This window comes from Arvicola amphibius, chromosome 3, assembly GCF_903992535.2.
Source record: "Arvicola amphibius chromosome 3, mArvAmp1.2, whole genome shotgun sequence".
NCBI classification, from domain to species: domain Eukaryota; kingdom Metazoa; phylum Chordata; class Mammalia; order Rodentia; family Cricetidae; genus Arvicola; species Arvicola amphibius.
Window position 1 is genome coordinate 62,761,681 of NC_052049.1, and position 19,319 is coordinate 62,780,999.

Genomic DNA, 19,319 nt, shown 5'->3' on the forward strand with positions numbered 1-19,319 from the left:
TTTAAAGAAATATTTTTAAAAGAATGCACTCATGATCATACATCCACTGAAATTCCAAAAATCAAAAAAAAAAAAAAAAAACTCTACTGATTCCTTTTTCACCTATTTTGCTTATATTCTCAGGCTGTTATATGTTCTCTCTATGGTCAAAATTTAAAACTCCTTTTAAATAAAGCTAATGATTTATTCTTCAAGGTTTCCTTAAATGTATTTCATTATGACTATTTCTTTTATCCGAGCTTTGCATATGACCATTGTTGAGTTCATATTTGATCCTGTGTAATTGTTATCAATGTTTGGTTTAATTGCTTGTTTGATGAGAAAGCACACAAAATTAAATAAATAAACATGGAGAAAAGTAACTTAATTCATTGTTAGGCTGAAGATTGCCATTTTTTAAAAGTAGGTCATATAAAAGCTTTCTTTCTAAGTGCTCAAAATTAAATATGGGGGGGGGGTAGTGAGAGAATAAAAATCAAGTTAGACTTTTAGAATACACAACCTTGTGATGGAGGAGTATCTATGTGTTACTTTCATTATTAATAAAGAAACTGCCTTGGCCCTTTAAGAGACAGAAAATTAGGTAGGCGGAGTAGACAGAACAGAATTGTGGGAAAAAGGAAGCAGAGTTGGGGAGACAATTCAGGCAGTTGCCATATGCAATCACCATGCCTCTCCTCTGCAGGAGGAGGTTAAGATGCAGGTTAAGATCTCGCCTGGTAAGAGATCCACCTCGTGATGCTACACAGATTACTAAATATGGGTTAATCAAGATGTGAGTAAGAGGCTGAAATTAATGGGCCAGGCAGTATTTAAAAGAATACAGTTTCTGTGTAATTATTTTGGGCAAAGCTAGCAGGGTGGCGGGATACAGCCCGCCGCTCATTTCTACAACCTTGGCCATGCAAAAATCTACCTTGAAATATTGTGGCTTCCAAGGTCAGTGACACCAGGTCAGTGAGACAACAACTCCCCAATTGTCTAATCAGCAGAGGATGAATTTTTACATAATCTCACCTGAAAAGCTTGTTTTTAAAAAACAATCCTCAGCTCTTTTCTCTGAGCTCCAAAACATTGGGAGCTATTATTATACCAGTAAAGAATAATGAATAAAATTGGTCATCAATTTTACATTAAAGTCAATCAAGAGATGTTTCTATCAGAAAGTTCTACAAATAATCTAATAAACCTTCCCCTTGTTTCTCATTATGACAACATTGTTGAGCCTATAATTAATGAAACCAGTGCTGGCTATGTATTTCAACCTGCCATTGGCATACACATACCCTGTGTAGGCCACGTGAAGACTAGTCTATGGTAGCTGACTGAATACTGATGTTTCACTTTGTGGGTGGGTTGGCAAAGCTGAGCAACGCTGAAGCTTCATACCAGGCTGCTCAGTTATGTTCTGAAAATGATGTTCAAAAACCAGGTGCTCTGTGTTGGGTTGCCTGTCGCTACCAGTCAGTGAAATCATGTGAGACATGCGTTGCCTTTGCTTCTGATGTTTCGTGACATCTTGGTACAGATGATACACTACAGAGGTACGATCTGTACTCATGTGGCCTAAGAAACACACTTCTAGGCTGTCTTCAAATGCAGCCCTGTTGCAGAGCATGGTGCCAAAGGAGAGTTTAGGCTGCTACCAGATGTACAAAGTTTACTAAGCTCAGGGCATTTATCAAAATAAATCATTTCAGAAAACCTTACAGCTAGACTTAAATATATGTCTATTTTATTTTTTAATTAAAATATAATTATATCATTCCCCCTTTACTCTCTTCACTCCTACCTTCCCAAGTCCCTCTGGCTCCCCTTCAAATACATGGCCTCTTTTTCTTCAATCACTATTGACATAATATATGCATAAATATATAAATCAGTTTGCTGATTTCAGGTCTTATCACTTGGCATTGGCTCATCCCTGAAGAAGAATAATTCTTCCTCTTTCAGGAATCACTCGTTGCCTGTAATTCTTTGTCGATGGGCAGGATCCGTGAGATCCCCTTCCCACATTAGCAACTCTGTTGCTGTTGAAATTGCCCTTGCCATTTTGGGCAACCATATTGTTAAAATATCATGAGTGTAGCTTCCTGTAATTTCTAGGAGACACAATCACACAGCAAACTTCCCGGTCCTCTGGATTTTACAATTTTTCTACTCCTCCCGAAATAGCCCCTGAGCTTTACATGTGGGGGCTAAGCACCAGGGGATCAGCTGTTCTCTGCACTTTGATTGGTCGTGGTTTTCTGTAATGGTCTCCATCTGTTGCAAACAGAAGTTTCCTTGGTGATGAGTAAGAGCTACACTCATCAGGGTGGGCCCACCATATGAAGTACCTCTGCATAGTTTAAGCAAAAAGAATTGTTTTTACCTTTACCTAGAAATGGATTTAGCACTAACATTTTCCCCATAGGATATTACTGAATGTTATTAAATTGTAGGGGTAATTCTAAATTATGTCTCAAATAAATGAACTCAGTAAGATTTTAATTTCTTGAATATAGGGTAAGAAAAAAAACTGCTGTGCTGGTAGAATTCACATATGTTACATGGTAGGAGTGAAGCATGATAAAAATAAAGAAGAAAGCAAGCTATTACTCATGCAACATGCATCGAGTCCAAGTTCTCTAGAAAAGGTCTCAATTGTTCACTTCATTTGTAGAGTTTCCTCATGAGTGACTGCAACCAAACTGAGCTTCCAGTGGTTTGATTATCATTAAACCTGGAAAATGTATCAAGTGATCATATCACTCAAGCTGTCTGATTTATATTTTATTTGGTTTTGAAGCAGCAAAATCTCTGTCTCTTAGAGGCATGGAGGGAAGAGACTAGGTCCCTATGGCCATGTCTTTGGGTGATACAAGTTGATGCTTTGGATGATCTGGACCTTGAAGTGAATGTCATACACTTCTGCTCTCTTCAGCTATGAGTGCTGTGAGTCACCAATAAACCCCGTTATGAAGAAGAACAGGACTCATGAAAAGAGGGCACAGAAGGTCTGTCCTGGCTCCCACATTGATGCACTACCCTCCATAACTCATGAGGGTCTTCAGAAGAATACAGATAGTCTTTTCAATAAAACTTCCTTGTTCCAAGAATGTATTCATAACTTTTTGCCCATATGCTTTCTCCATGGAATTTGAATGAAACATCCTGAAATCACTTTGTGTGGAAATAGAGCTAAACATATTTTAACCTCATAGACATCTTTCATTTAATGTAACAGGGACAACTATAGAAGAAAAGGCATTTCCCAAGGGGATAATTTCTATTTAGTGTGTTAGCACTTTTGTAATGTGTTTGACACAGGACACTGTGGGAATAGTCTGGAGAGGTGTTCCCCACTTACAAGAAGAAAAGAATCTAAAGAAATAGAAGCATTGAGAGAAAAGGAAGAAAGGAAGGAAGGAAGGAAGAAAGGAAGGAAGAGAAAAGCAAAAGCAAATGTGAATTGTATGTGTCTCATGAGCATCCTCTTAACTAAGCAATGACTACCACTTAGCCCACTACTATGTTGGAGAGGGAAGTCACCAACAGGATTTCAGCAAGGAATATGGATGTGTAAGAACATGAGGCTGAACATCTTTCCCTGCCTTATATGAAAGGCAACATTCACCGAAGTGAACTGCATTCATGTATATCTTGGGTATACTGTTTATCTTTAAAGTGTGAAAGTTAAAAGCAGTAGGGTTAGTCTCAGCTGGCAGAAAACAGTGTGTGTGAAGGGACATGAGTCAGGAGAGCTTTCCTGAATGTCTGATACTGTGCGCAATTTACAGTAACTTGGAAATGGTCATTATTGGAGTGATGATCTAGAGGATTGTGGGGGAAATTGCAGACATGGTGGTTACCAGCTCAGATTTCCCCAGTGGTCTTCAAGCTAGACTGAAAGTCAGGGACTTAATTTGGAGCGTTTCTCTCAAGTGATATAACAAGACTTTAGGAAAAAGTCTTACAGTTTAAATGGAGACTGACTGTGCACTGGTGCCTGGGGTGTGGCTGTCCAATACAAATAGATAAGCCAGTCGATTCTTGTTTCTGTAGGAGTGGCAGGCTGCATTCATGCCTGGCTCCCACATGGCTAGCTTTACACCCAAAATAACAACACACAAATTGTATTCATTTAAACACTGCTTGGCCCATTAGTTTCAGCCTCTTATTGGCTAATTCTTACATCTTGCTTTAACCCACATTTAATAATCTGTGTAGCACCAAGAGGTGGTGGCTTACCAGGAAAGATTTTAACCTGCGTCTGTCTCAGAGAGGAGAGTCATGGCAACTGCCTGAGGCGTCTGCCTGACTCTGCTTTCTTTCTCCCACAATTCTGTTCTGTCTACTCCGCCTACCTATGTTCTGACCTATCAGGCCAAGCAGTTTTCTTTATTAATTAACCAATGAATATAACACATAGACAGATGACCCTCCTCCATCATGTTTCTTTATTGCTGAGGCCACACAAATACATAGTGAGTGAGAGTGAGCAGGGAGTGAGATGTGCGATGCGGATCTGAAAAGCAGACACAAACTTCGCAAATTGTTTTTTACTTGAAAACATCTCACATCATTATCACCAAAAGTAATTCTTTAAGTTACTCAGTTATGCTCATTTTCTCATGAGCATCAAGTTTGTTTAACAAATGAAGTGTGTCTTTGCCAAACTGCCTGCTGCTTGGATCCCCCTGCCTGGCTGCCTCCAGAAAAGACAGGTTCTCAGTCAAGGGCTTTTTATCTTAGCAATTGATAAACCACTGGTTAATTGTAAGCACTTACCCAATAATCTTCCTTTACCAACTCAGCGTACTACTCTCAAGGCAATGTGAGAAGTGACGGAATGAAATATCCATGGGCTATTTTGCAAAAAATTTGATCATAATTGATAAAGCGGGTTCAATGAAGATTCTCAATTTAACTCTTTCCAGTTTTAACTTAAGGCAAAACTTCTAGCTTCATACTTAATCAATCTTTAGATTATAACTTTTCTGAACAATGGTAAGATTGGAATAATAAATTAAACATAATATAAATGAACTTACATATGGTTATAGTTTCAAAGACAAATATAAGCATATAGAAAATCATATATACTAGATATTAACAGATTTCCTGACAGTTATAGTTATAAATACATATATTAGATATATAATCTATAACAATCTACATATACAGCTACATATAGCATATGGCTATATACATATTTACTTTATATCTAAACAGAGATGCTTTGTCTTGTTTTTGTGCTTGGTATTAGTCTAGCTTATACTTTCTACTGTAAACTTTAAACTACTGAATTGTCTGCTTTAGCTACATAGTGTGAAATGAAGCTAACCAGTGATGGAGAAGGGATGTGCATCAGCAGATACCAAATTAATACTTAGTTCCTAAAACTTGTATTTGTTGCTACTTGGCTCACATGTTTGTGTGAGGATCTCTGAGAATTCCTTTTGTGTTTAATGCCTATAGCAGGGAGTGGATGACATTGGAATTGCTTGCTTCTCCATGAGACTGGCTTTGTGATCCTCCTTCAGCCCCCATGTGCTACTCTGACAAATATGCATTCCCATGTCTAGTGAGGCTTGTACATTTAAAAGCCTTTATTTGGAGACTGGAGGGATGGCTCAGTGGTTAAGAGCACTTCCTGTTGATCCAGAGATCCTGGGTTTGGTTCTCTATCTATACGGCAACTCAAAACCTCAGGTCCCACCCAGTGACCATAAGACTGAATGTCAGACAAAGAACTACACACAGGTTCGGGGCTATTCATTCCAGGCCTGGAGGAGAAGACTGGAACCTGCCCAGTGCCTGTAAAAAAAGTGGGAGACAAAGGTCCACGTGCAGACCTGGGGTTTTCTGGCACCGGCCTGGAGGAGAAAACATGGCCCGCAAGGTGCTGGGGATATGGGGTTTATTATGGTGAAGCAATATATGGTGCAGTATGAAATGGTTCATATCCTGGGTAGAGAGGTGGATTTGAAGAGATGAAAGCAGTGAGGAATGGGCTGGGGTCAGTGGCCTGCTTGTCAGCCCAGGCCATGGGGATTTCCCGGCCTGGGCTGCTGTCAGGGGCCACAGCCCTGCTGCAGCCGTCCGTCCTCATTGTTGATGTCTGTGGCTCCTCTTACCACATATGGGACGGAGAGATTTGCCCCTCACTAGAGGACAGGGCTGCACAGAGATGTGCCCCTCACTGGCTGCAACACTAGACAGAATTGGTGCTATTCCCCACACAATAAAAAATGTTGAAGTGGAAAAAAAAAACTAAACTCAGTTTCAAGACATACAACACCTTCTTTTGGCCTCCACAGGCACTGCACGCATATGGTGCCCTTATATACATGTAGGCAAAACATTAATTTACTTTTTATATTTTAAAGGATTGCATGGATTTGAAAAAACACAAGTAAACGTATCTTCAACTGTTTCTTAGTTTGGTGGCAAAAAACATTACTTTATGAACATATTACTTTATAGACATTTGAAAGAGGAACACTCTGACTGATAAAAGATAATTATCTCAATGACCCAAGAATTAACACCCACGGAGGTACTAAGAGGATTAAAGAAGGCTTCTAGATATGACCATGGAAGCTAGAAAAGTGACAGATGTGTGTGGTGCAGAAAGGAGCGAGGAGCCCATGCTCTGTCTCCATCAGTCCCTCTAATAAGCAGCACTGTATCGCCATTCATAGTTTCCTAAAGTAGACATGATGGCGGTGGCGGTGGCAGTGGTGGCGGTGGTGGTGGTATGGGGAGCAGATAAGTAAGTTCACAGGAACAGAAGGACAGACAAAACCCAGAGTTCCACTTTGGATAAATAAGGAACAATCTTAATCCCTCGAAAAATTGACAGTGACTCAGAATACCTAAATGCTCTTACACAAATCTCAATATGTATTTTTGTTAAAAATTAGTTCTAGGATCAGTGAAAAATATTTTAATCACCTAATGTCCAATTATTTTTTGGATGTGTTCATGTTTAGGGTGACTTTCTAACTACTCATAAAAATTTTAAAACTGAATTTAAAGACCAACTGATTAAAATGCTGAAAAATGTTTTTCTTATGCTAGGAGCACATAGACTTTGCAAGTGACTTCCTATTAATAATACACTCACATATAAGAAGCATTATAACATGCAAGGTCCTCCAAGTAAAAGAGCTTTCCTGAAGGTATCTCATTTAGAGACAGCATTGTTAACAATGTTGACATTTAAGTGGCCATTGCTAAAGCTACACAAGGAACATTCCAGTACAATAAAAGTGAAATCTACAATTTTTCCTGTGCTCAGCTTAACAAGATCTAAGTGGGTTGGTTGACAGCGCAAAGGCTGAAACAATCCTCATAAGTGGAAAGTTTACCTCATAATTTGAATCAAAGTATGATGGGAATTCTGTAGGAACAAAGACTTTAGCATACCACTGCTACTTCCGTGAGGCCAATGCTAACAATACAAGCCAACGCTCCCACAATCAACACAATATTTTTATCTCTAAGTTACCCACTTGGTGTGCTCTTTCCCTTTGAAAAAGGAAATCGAAATCTCCTTTCCTTTCTAGTGTTCCTTCATTCAGCTGAGGTATTGATAAGTACAATTAGCTTTTGCTTTTTACATTGTCTCCCTGTACAGCTTTCTACCCAGGTCAGCCGTTACACAGTTTATGTTCTCTATGGGCCATAGCCAAACTGTTGATGTTCGCCTAAGAAGTTTGTCTGTCTCTTTAAATTCCATTTACCTCTGAGATCCAGGGATCTGCTGATCTCCCATAACCTCCCAGGGCTTACTAACTTGATGCCTTTTCTGCTGAAACATTTGCCTGTTACTTTGCACAGTGTAAAGGGTGATGAGCCCAGCAAGTGATCGGTGTCCTATTTCTTCTTACCATCAATGCCTAGGTACACTTGGTGTTTCTTTTCCTCTGAGAACCATGGCAGTTCCCAGTCTCCTCAACATGAGCCACACTTCTCTTCTTTCTCTTTCCTTTTGCCTTCAAGACTGTCTGCATATAACAGTGCCAATGGCTCTCTTCCTAGTTTTTCATTTTGTTTCATACCTAAACCTTGTCAGAGCAGAAAACACACAACTCACAGAATATTTCACTGAGTGACTTCACACACAAGAATTAATAGCTATTATTAATCTGATTGTTCTAGTTACAGGAAACTATTTTACATTATTAAGAAAAACAATGAGGCTCTTAGATAAAATAAAATGGAAACTTACTAATCAGCTCACATACATAGTGTAGAGTAATTTTACTGATTGAAGGAAGTTTGTAGGAAACTCCATATACAATTCCCAGATGACAAAATTCAGTGGAAACAGAGGCAGGCTTGATGTGATTCAAGGCCAACCTGTAGCTGGCCAGTCAGGGCCTAATAAAAAGATTCTATCTCAAAAAAATTTTTAACTTGGAACATTAATAGTCATTAGAAGATGTACTTGGCTTGACAAAAATTTAAATATTAGCATACAGGTTTTAAAAAATAATGTATCATAATTTATGATGCCCAGTTACTTCATGATTTGCTTATGTTTCAGAATTAAGGAAACATTTAGCAGTCTTTTTATTGTTTGGGGGTCTCTGTGTGTTTATATTTTTTTTAATCCATTGAGAATTTCATACAATGTATTTTGATTACATTCATGACTCTGCTACTCCTGATTCTTGACAGATAAACCCTCATGTTCCTGTCTGCCCCCCTGCTTCATGTAGTCCTTGAGTCTGATTTGTGCTGCCTGTCCACTGCTGATTGTATGGCCATCCACTAGAGTGTGGTTGACCTACCAGACACTGAGTGTATTTCCATCCACTGGAGTGTGGTTGACCTACCAGATACTGAGTGTATGGCCAGCCACTAGAGTGTGGTTGACCTACCAGACACTGAGTGTATGGCCACCCAGTGGAGTGTGGTTGACCTACCAAACACCTCAGCCTTAAGGAAAACTGACTCTCCCTCTCCCTGCAGCTATCAGATGCTAATAGCTGCTCAGCATGGGCTAGGAATTCAGAATCACCACTCTCCCTCCCTCTTCCATGCTGAGATTTTGGTCTGGCCTGAGTTTACACATATCTGATACACACTGTCATGACGATGTGATATTATATGTACAACAGCCCTTTTGTGTCTAGAAAACACTATTTTGTTATAGTAATCTACCACTTCTGTTTTCATAGCCCTTCTGCCTTTTCTGTTGTGATCTCTGAACATTGGGAGGAAAGATATTATATAGAGAGACGTCCTATTTAGGGCTGCATTCTCTTTTTCACTGTATCTTTACAGGTTGTGGTTCTCTGTTAATCAACAGCTTCTCTGATGACATTTGAGAGATGTATTTTGGGTATAAGGATAGATCATGTGAACTCCATTTAATGCTGTATTTGTTTGGGAGAACTACGGGCTCTTAGCCATGACAATGGTATTAGCTATGGATTCCATCTCATGGAGTTGACGGTAAATCCAACCAGAAAGTGGTGAGATAACACTCATGCCACTACTGCATTAAAGGGACTGTCTAACTGGGAAAGCAATATCTGTGTCTTGCAGGACTCACAACTAGATAATATTGATGATTATTTTCTCCTTCTATAGTGTGCATAGTACCTTCAAGCACTACAAAAAACTATCCAATATGAAGCTTCCAAGCTGGTAGCTTGGTTTCTACATGTTCTATGACTTGAGTGTATGGTGTTTTCAAAAATAGGATCTTACTATTAAGTTCTGGTAAAAGGTAAGCACAAGCAATTTTAATAGCCTACCATAAATGATTACTGATGAGATACAAATGAAAGTGTCTGGCATTCTTTTTATTTAAAAATTTATTTTCATTTTACATACCAACCCCAGTTCCAACTCCCTCCCCTCCCACATTTCTTCCTTCCCACCCACCATTCAATCCTCAGAGGGGGTAAGGCCTTCCTTGGGAGTCAACAGAGTCTGCCATACCAAGTTGAGTTAGGACCAAGGCCCTCCCCCCTGTATCAAGGCTAAGCAAGGTATCCCACCATAGGTAATGGGCTCCAAAAAGCCAGTTTATGCACTCAGGATAAGTCCTGGTCCAACGGCCAGGGGCCTCCCCAACAGATCTCTAGGACTCTTGATAAGAATTTGTATTCACAACTTGAATATATTTTTCTTTTAGGTACTCTGAAAACTTTGTAAGTTTTACTAATGTATTCTTTGACAATTTCATACATGTATATGATGCATTCTGACCACAATTATTCCTCCCCATCCTTTCTTGTTCTCTCATCTGTCACTAGCTCCTCCACACATGTATGCTAAGACCCATCCCCACTTTTGATTATGGTTTTGGGTTTGGGTTTGGTTCTGGTTTGGTCTGTGGCCCACTGGGTTTAACCAGGACTGTTTGGATGAAGATAGGTATGAAGCCATCCACAACAACACGAGAAACTCACCAGTGATCACGGTGATGAAGACAGTGCTTACTTTCCTCTAGTAGCCCTCTACAGCCCTTAGTTCCCTAGATGAATCTAGGTCCTGTGTGCCCCAACCTATCAACGACTAAATGTTGGTGTATGTGTCTAATGTGACCTATGTAGACTGAAGCTGTTACAAGTTGATGATTGCCATGGCTATGTAATGTCTTTAAGATAGCGTTTCATGGTCAATCTTTCTAATAATTTGTCTACTGTATTTTCTCTGTCTCCCCTTCTTTGATGGTTCCCAAGCTTCAGAGGGAATGATACAAATGTCCCATTTAAGGCCGAGCACTCAACAGGGACTTGTTCTTGGCAATTTGTCTAGCTATCAGTATCCCTATCAGATTTTCATTTGTTTGCTTGTGTTGTGACAGGGTCTTACTAAATAATCGTGGCTGCCCTGAAACTCAGTCTATGGACCATGTTTTTTTATTTTTTTTTTCTACAGTTCATGGAGATCTTGCTGCCTCGGCCTCCTGAGTTTGGGATTAAATGTGTGCCTTAATATATTCAGACTTAGATTTTATTTTGGATAAAAAATTATTTTATGGCCTTTTGTCCTGGCGGCGTCCCTGGGCTGCCTGGAATCCCTGATCCTGTGCAGTGGAGTTCCATCTGGACTGGTGAGTGAGTGCGACCCTGGGGCAACCTGCCCTGAAAGAGAGCACAGACCCCCTCCCCCAGCTCCCTCTGCAGGCTTGTCTTTGTTTCTCAGGTCCCTGCCTCTCCCAAGCCTTCCCTAGTATTTTCAGGTGTCCTGCTCCTATACTAAGGCCATCCACCCAAAGGGGTCAGACTGGGGCCTCCAGGCAGGTCTGAGGATTCCTGCAAGGGAGTGCAGGCTCCTTCAGATTGTGCTGCCAGGTTCTCTGTGTGATATTCCATCCTGCCCTGCCCCCACCTTGGCCCTTTTGTCCAGGCAGCATCCCTGGGCTGCCTGGAATCCCTGATCCTGTGCAGTGGAGTTGCATCTGGACTGGTCCCTGCCTCTCCCAAGCCTTCCCTAGTGGATTCAGGTGTCATGCTCCTGTACTAAGGCTATCCACCCAAAGGGGTCAGACTCTGGTCTCCAGGCAGGTCTGAGGATTCCTGCAAGGGAGTGCGGGCTTCTTCACATTGTACTGCAAGGAATAGCTCCTGCTCGGCACTGAGATCCAACCAGATTCAGTCACAGCAAAGATTGGTCTAAGACACCAAGCACCTCCCGGCTCCATTTGAAGGAAGAGATGGGCAGGCGCCAATGCAAGAACTCCTCCAACAACATGAAAGGAAACATGACATCACCAGAATCCAGACATCCAGAAACGACAAGAATTGAACACCCTACTCCAGAAGTATAGAAGAAACTGACCTTAAACAGTACTTCATGAAAATAATAGAGGACCTTAAACAGGAGGTAAAAAACTGCCATAAAGAAATGGAGATGACAAACAAAAAGGTAGACGAAATAAATAAATCTCTCAAAGATACCCAAGAAAAACAAGAAAAACAAGAAAAAGCAATCAAACAGGTAAGGGAAACAGTGCAAGACCTGATAAATGAAATGGAGGTAATGAAGAAAACAAAATCTGAGGAAAGACTGGAAATGGAAACTCTGAGTAAACAGACAGAAACTTCAGAGACAAGTATTTCCAACAGAATACAAGAGATGGAAGAAAGAATCTCGGACTCTGAAGATACTATAGAGGAAATAAATTCACAGATTAAAGAACAAAACAAATCTAACAAATTCTTAACACAAAACATCCAGGAAATCTGGGACCTCATGAAAAGACCAAACCTAAGAATAATTGGGGTAGAAGGAGAAGAATTACAATTCAAAGGCCCAGAAAACATATTCAACAAAATTATAGAAGAAAACTTCCCCAACCTAAAGAAGGATGTTCCTATGAAGGTACAAGAAGCTTACAGAACACCAAATAGACTGAATCAAAAGAAAGCATCCCCACGCCATATAATAATCAAAACACAAAACATACAGAATAAAGAACAGATATTAAGAGCTGCAAAGGAAAAAGGTCAAGTAACATATAAAGGGAAACCTATCAGAATTACACCTGATTTCTCAATGGAAATCATGAAAGCCAGAAGAGCTTGGATAGATGTGCTACAGACACTAAGGGAACATGGATGCAAGCCTAGACTACTATACCCAGCAAAGCTTGCATTCACCATTGATGGAGAAAACAAGATATTCCAGGACAAAAACAGATTTAAACAATAAGTAGCCACAAATCCAGCCTTGCAGAAAGTAATAGAAGGAAAATCACAAACCAAGGAGTCCAACAACGCCCACAATAACTCAGGCATCTAGTGACCCTTCACCAGCACAATTAGAAGAAGGGAAACACACAAACTCTACTACAAAAAAAATGACTGGGTTAACAACCACTGGTCATTAATATCACTTAATATCAATGGACTCAATTCACCTATAAAAAGGCACAGGCTAAGAGATTGGATATGAAAACAGGATCTACCATTCTGCTGTTTACAAGAAACACACTTCAACCACAAAGACAGACACCTACTCAGAGTAAAGGGTTGGGAAAAGGTTTATCAAGCAAATGGACCTAAGAAACAAGCCGGTGTGGCCATACTAATTTCTAACAAAGTTGACTTCAAACTAAAATCAATCAGAAGAGATGGAAAGGGACACTTTATACTCATAACAGGAAAAATCCTTCAGAATGAAGTCTCAATCCTAATATAAAAGCTCCCACTTATGTAAAAGAAACACTTCTAGAACTCAAGGCAGCCATCAAACCACACACATTAATAGTTGGAGACTTCAACACTCCTCTCTCACCAATGGACAGGTCAATCAGACAGAAACCTAACAGAGAATTGAAAGACTTAATGGAGGTAATGAACCAAATGGACTTAACAGACATCTATAGAACATTCCACCCAAATAGGAAAGAATATACCTGCTTCTCTGCGGCTCATGGAACCTTTTCGAAAACTGGTAACAAAGCAAACTTCCACAGTTACAAAAAAATATTAGTAACCACCTGTGTCTAATCGGATCACCATGAATTAAAATTAGAAATCAACAACAATGCTACCCCCAGAAAGCCCACAAACTCATGGAAACTGAGAAGTCAACTGCTGAGCCACACCTGGGTCAAGGAAGAAATAAAGAAAGAAATTAAAGTCTTTCTTGAATTTAATGAAAACAAAGACACAACATACTCAAACCTATGGGACACAATGAAAGCAGTGCTAAGAGGAAAGTTCATAGCACTAAGTGCCCACTTAAAGAAAACGGAGAAAGCACTCATTGGTGACTTAACACCACAGCTGAAAGCTCTGGAAAAGAAAAAGAAGCAGACTCACCTAGGAGAAGTAGAAGACTGGAAATAATCAAACTGAGGGCAGAAATCAACAAAATAGAAACACAGAAAACAATTCAAAGAATCAATCAAACAAAAAGCTGGTTCTTGGAGAAAATCAACAAGATTGACAAACCCTTAGCCAAACTAATCAAACGGCAGAGGGAGAACACGCAAATTAATAAGATCAGAAATGAAAAGGGGGACATAACCACAGACACAGAGGAAATTCAGAGAATCATTAGATCTTACTACAAAAGCCTGTATGCCACAAAATTGGAAAATGTAAAAGAAATGGACAGTTTTTTAGATAAATACCATATACCAAAGTTAAACCAGGACCAGGTAAATTCTCTAAATAGTCCTGTTAGTGGCGAAGAATTAGAAACTGTTATCAAAAACCTACCAAAAAGAGCCCAGGACCAGATGGTTTCAATGCAGAATTCTACCAGAACCTCCAAGGAGACCTAATACCTATACTCCTTAAGGTATTTCATAATATAGAAACACAAGAGTCACTGCCAAATTCCTTCTATGAAGCTACAGTTACCCTAATACCTAAACCACACAAAGACTCAACCAAGAAAGAGAATTACAGGCCAATCTCACTCATGAACATTGACGCAAAAATTCTCAATAAAATACTGGCAAACCGAATCCAAGAACACATTAGAAAAATTATCCACTACGATCAAGTAGGCTTCATCCCAGAGATGCAGGGCTGGTTCAACATACGAAAATCTATCAATGTAATCCATCATATAAATAAACTGAAGGCAAAAAACCATATGGTCATCTCATTAGATGCTGAAAAAGCATTTGACAAAATTCAACACCCCTTTATGATAAAGGTCTTAGAGAGATTAGGGATACAAGGGTCATTCCTAAATATAATAAAGGCTATTTACAGCAAGCCGACAGCTAACATCAAATTAAACGGAGAGAAACTCAAGGCCATCCCACTAAATTCAGGAACACGACAAGGCTGTCCACTCTCTCCTTATCTCTTCAATATAGTGCTTGAAGTTCTAGCAACAGCAATAAGACAACATAAGGGAATCAAGGGGATTCAATTTGGAAAGGAAGAAGTTAAACTTTCGTTATTTGCAGATGATATGATAGTGTACATAAACGACCCCAAAAACTCCACCAAAGAACTCCTACAGCTGATAAACTCCTTCAGTAACGTGGCAGGATACAAGATCAACTCCAAAAAATCAGTTGCCCTCCTATACACAAAGGATAAGGAAGCAGAGAGGGAAATCAGAGAAGTATCACCTTTCACAATAGCCACAAATAGCATACGATATCTGGGAGTATCTCTAACCAAGGAAGTGAAGGATTTATTTGACAAGAACTTTAAGTCTTTGAAGAAAGAAATTGAAGAGGTTACCATAAAATGGAAGGATCTCCCTTGCTCGTGGATTGGGAGGATCAACATAGTAAAAATGGCAATTCTACCAAAAGCAATCTATAGATTCAATGCAATCCCCATCAAGGTCCCATCAAAATTCTTCACAGATATTGAGAGGACAATAATCAACTTTATATGGAAAAACAAGAAACCCAGGATAGCCAAAACAATCTTATACAATAAAGGTACTTCTGGATGCATTACCATCCCTGATTTCAAACTCTATCATAGAGCTACAGTATTGAAAACAGCTTGGTATTGGCATAAAAACAGAGAAGTCGACCAATGGAATCGTATAGAAGACCCGGATCTTAAACCACAAACCTATGAACACCTGATTTTTGATAAAGGAGCCAAAAGTACACAATGGAAGAAAGAGGGCATTTTCAACAAATGGTGCTGGCATAACTGGATGTCAACCTGTAGAAGAATGAAAGTAGATCCATATCTATCACCATGCACAAAACTCAAGTCCAAATGGATTAAAGACCTCAATATTAATCTGAACACACTGAGCTTGATAGAGGAGAAAGTGGGAAGTACTCTACAACAAATGGGCACAGGAGACCGTTTCCTATGTATAACCCCAGCTGCACAGACATTAAGGGCAACATTGAATAAATGGGACCTCCTGAAGCTGAGCAGCTTCTGTAAAGCAAAGGACACTGTCACTAAGACACAAAGGCAGCCTACTGACTGGGAAAAGATCTTCACCAACCCTGCAACTGACAAAGGTCTGATCTCTAAAATATATAAGGAACTCAAGAAACTAGACTTTAAAATGCTAATTGACCTAATTAAAAAATGGGGCTCTGAACTGAACAGAGAATTCTCAACAGAAGAAGTTCAAATGGCCAAAAGACACTTAAGGTCATGCACAACCTCCTTAGCTATCAGGGAAATGCAAATCAAAACAACTTTAAGATACCATCTTACACCTGTCAGATTGGCTAAAATCCAAAACACCAATGATAACCTTTGCTGGAGAGGTTGTGGGGTAAGGGGTACACTCATCCATTGCTGGTGGGAATGCACACTTGTGCAACCACTTTGGAAAGCAGTGTGGCGGTTTTTCAGGAAATTCGGGATCAACCTACCCCAGGACCCAGCAATTCCACTCTTGGGAATCTACCCAAGAGATGCCCAATCATACTACAAAAGCATTTGCTCAACTATGTTCATAGCAGCATTATTTGTAATAGCCAGATCCTGGAAAAAACCTAGATGCCCTTCAGTGGAAGAATGGATGAAGAAACTGTGGAATATATACATGTTAGAATACTACTCAGCAGTAAAAAACAATGACATCTTGAATTTTCATGCAAATGGATGGAAATAGAAAACACTATTCTGAGTGAGGTAACCCAGACCCAAAGAGATGAACATGGGATGTACTCACTCATAATCGGTTTCTAGCCATAATTAAAGGACATCGAGCCTATAATTCGGGATCCTTGAGAAGACAATAAGAAGTTGAAGCCAAAGAAAAACATAATAATCCTCCTGGATATTGGAAGTAGACACGATCTCCGGGCAAAAATTGGGAACTTGAGGGTGGGGCGAGACTGGGCCAAGGGAAGATGGGGAGAGAAAAGCGTGAAGGGGAGAATGGGGTAAGCTCGGAGGAATGGGATGCTTGGGATACAGGAAGGGTGGATATGGGAGCAGGGAATCATTTATCTTAATTTAGGGAGCCATCTGAGGGCTGTCAAGAGACTTGACCCTAGAGGGGTTCCCAGGTTTCCAGGGAGACGCCCCCAGCTAGTTCCTTGGGCAGCTGAGGAGAGGGAACCTGAAAAGACCAGTTCCTATAGCCATACTGATGAATTTCTTGCATGTCTCCACCTGGCGATAGATGGAGGAAATGACTAAGCCCCACATTGGAGCACCGGACTGAGCTCCCAAGGTCCTGATGAGGAGCAGAAGAAGGGAGAACATGAGAAAGAAAGTCAGGACCGTGAGGGGTGCGTTCACCCATGGAGACGGTGGGACAGAACTAACGGGAGATCACCAACTCCAGTTGGAATGGGATTGATGGAACATGAGACCAGACCAGACTCTCTGAATATGGCCGACGGTGGAGGCTGACTGAGAAGCCAAGGACAAAGGCGCTGGTCTTTGATTCTTCTGCATGGACCGGCTCTGTGGGAGCCTTCTCAGCTTGGTTGATCACCTTCCTGGACCTTGGGGGAGTTGGGAGGACCTTGGTCTTAACATAGAGTAGGGAACCCTGATGGCTCCTTGGCCTGGAGAGGGAGGGGGGTATAGGTGGAGGGGAGGGGAGAGTAAGGGGAGGAGAAGGGGAGGAGATGGAAATTTTTAAATATAAAAAATAAACCATATAAAAACAATTATTTTATGCGTATGGACATTTGCCTGCATTTATTCCGTGCACCCTGTGTGTTCTTGGAGTCTGCCCACAGAGGCCAGAAGAGAGCACTGGTTCTCCTGATACCAAAGTTACATACAGCTGTGAGTCTTCATGTTGATGCTGGGAATCAAACCCAGATCCTCTGGCAGAGCAGACATTAGTCTAACCACTGAGAAATCTCTTATAGTCTCCTAACAGGTATTTTTTTTCAAACCATTTTAGCCAGGTGGTGGTGGTGCACGCCTTTAATCTAAGCACTTGGGAGGCAGAGACAGGTGGATCTCTGAGTTCAAGGCCAGCCTGGTCTTCAGAGCAAGTTCCAGGACATCCAGGGCTACATGTCATATAAAAAAAGCTATCTCTGGGTATCTGCTTCTTATGCAGAGTCTGAATTAGAAGCAGCACATAGAAAGGGGAAATGGATGCTTTTTACTATACTAACTTTCTTGAATAGTTTTAAATACAAGAAGATAAAATTATGTTTAAGTGCCTCTATCTCCAGCAAAATTTAAGTTATTATAGCAATCTCAGTGACAAAAGCACATTGAAAATATGTGTACTTACATGAAAACTGTAATATATCCTGTATTATCATCTTTCTGTTACTGTGACAATATACTGAAGAAAAATAACTTAAAGACAGAAATATATATATATATATATATATATATATATATATATATATATATATATTGCCAGTGGTTTCAGAAGTTTCAGCCAAGGGTGGGCTGGCTTCATCACTTTGAGCCTGAAGCAAGGCAGAATGCCTTAAGGCTAACACATGTCTCTATTAGCTTCCACCCACATGAGCATGTAGATTACCCAACTTCACCTACATGAGAGTGCAGAATACTCAAGTTGTAAAAGAAATCTTAAAATTAATAACTCATAAGGCTTCTTTAAAAGGAGCACCTCATAATGATTCAGTTTGTTTTAATGTCTAGATAGGTGTCTTAGTTAGGGTTTCTATTGGTGTGAAGAGACACCATGACCAAGGCAACTCTTATAATGAGAAACATTTACTTGGGGTATCTTACATTTCAGAGATTTAGTCCATTATTGTCATGTCAGGTGCCATGCAGGCATACATGATGCTGGAGAAGGAGCTGAGGGTTCTACATCTTGAGCTTCAGGTAGCAGAAGAGTCTTGTTCCGCGTTGGGCATAACTTGAGCATAGGAGACCTCAAAGCCTGCCCCCAGTGACACACTTTCTCCAACAAATCCACACCCACTCCAACAAAGCCACACATTGTAATAGTGCCACTCCCTTTAGGGGGCATTTTTTTTTTCAAACCACCACAACAAGTTAGGCACACTTGAGCAGCTAAAAGAGAGAAGATCAGAGCAGGAAGAGTTCTTCCTAGGTCTTGCTACATCTCATTTACTGACATCGGTCAGCTTTGCCCTGTGGTATTACAGACACAGTTGAAATTTTCTTTGTTGTTGTTTTTGTTTTTTAGTTCCTAGATGCTAGAAAAATGAAGTGACTTGGAAATCCTGAAATAGTTTCAACAACAATTACATAATTAAAATTGGATAATACAATTTTTTTCTTTTAACATTTCAGTAACTATAGGTTCTACACCTATAGGAAAAATCTCCTCAATGGAGAATTTTAAAAATCAAATTGGCCATCTGCTGCTCTAGACCCTTAGTCCTTGCTGTCCCTGCACACACAAAAGATTCAGAACTTTTAGCATCTTTTCTCATGGAGGCTTTCTTTGTCCGTGAGACACTTTTCTCCTAACTGTGTGAC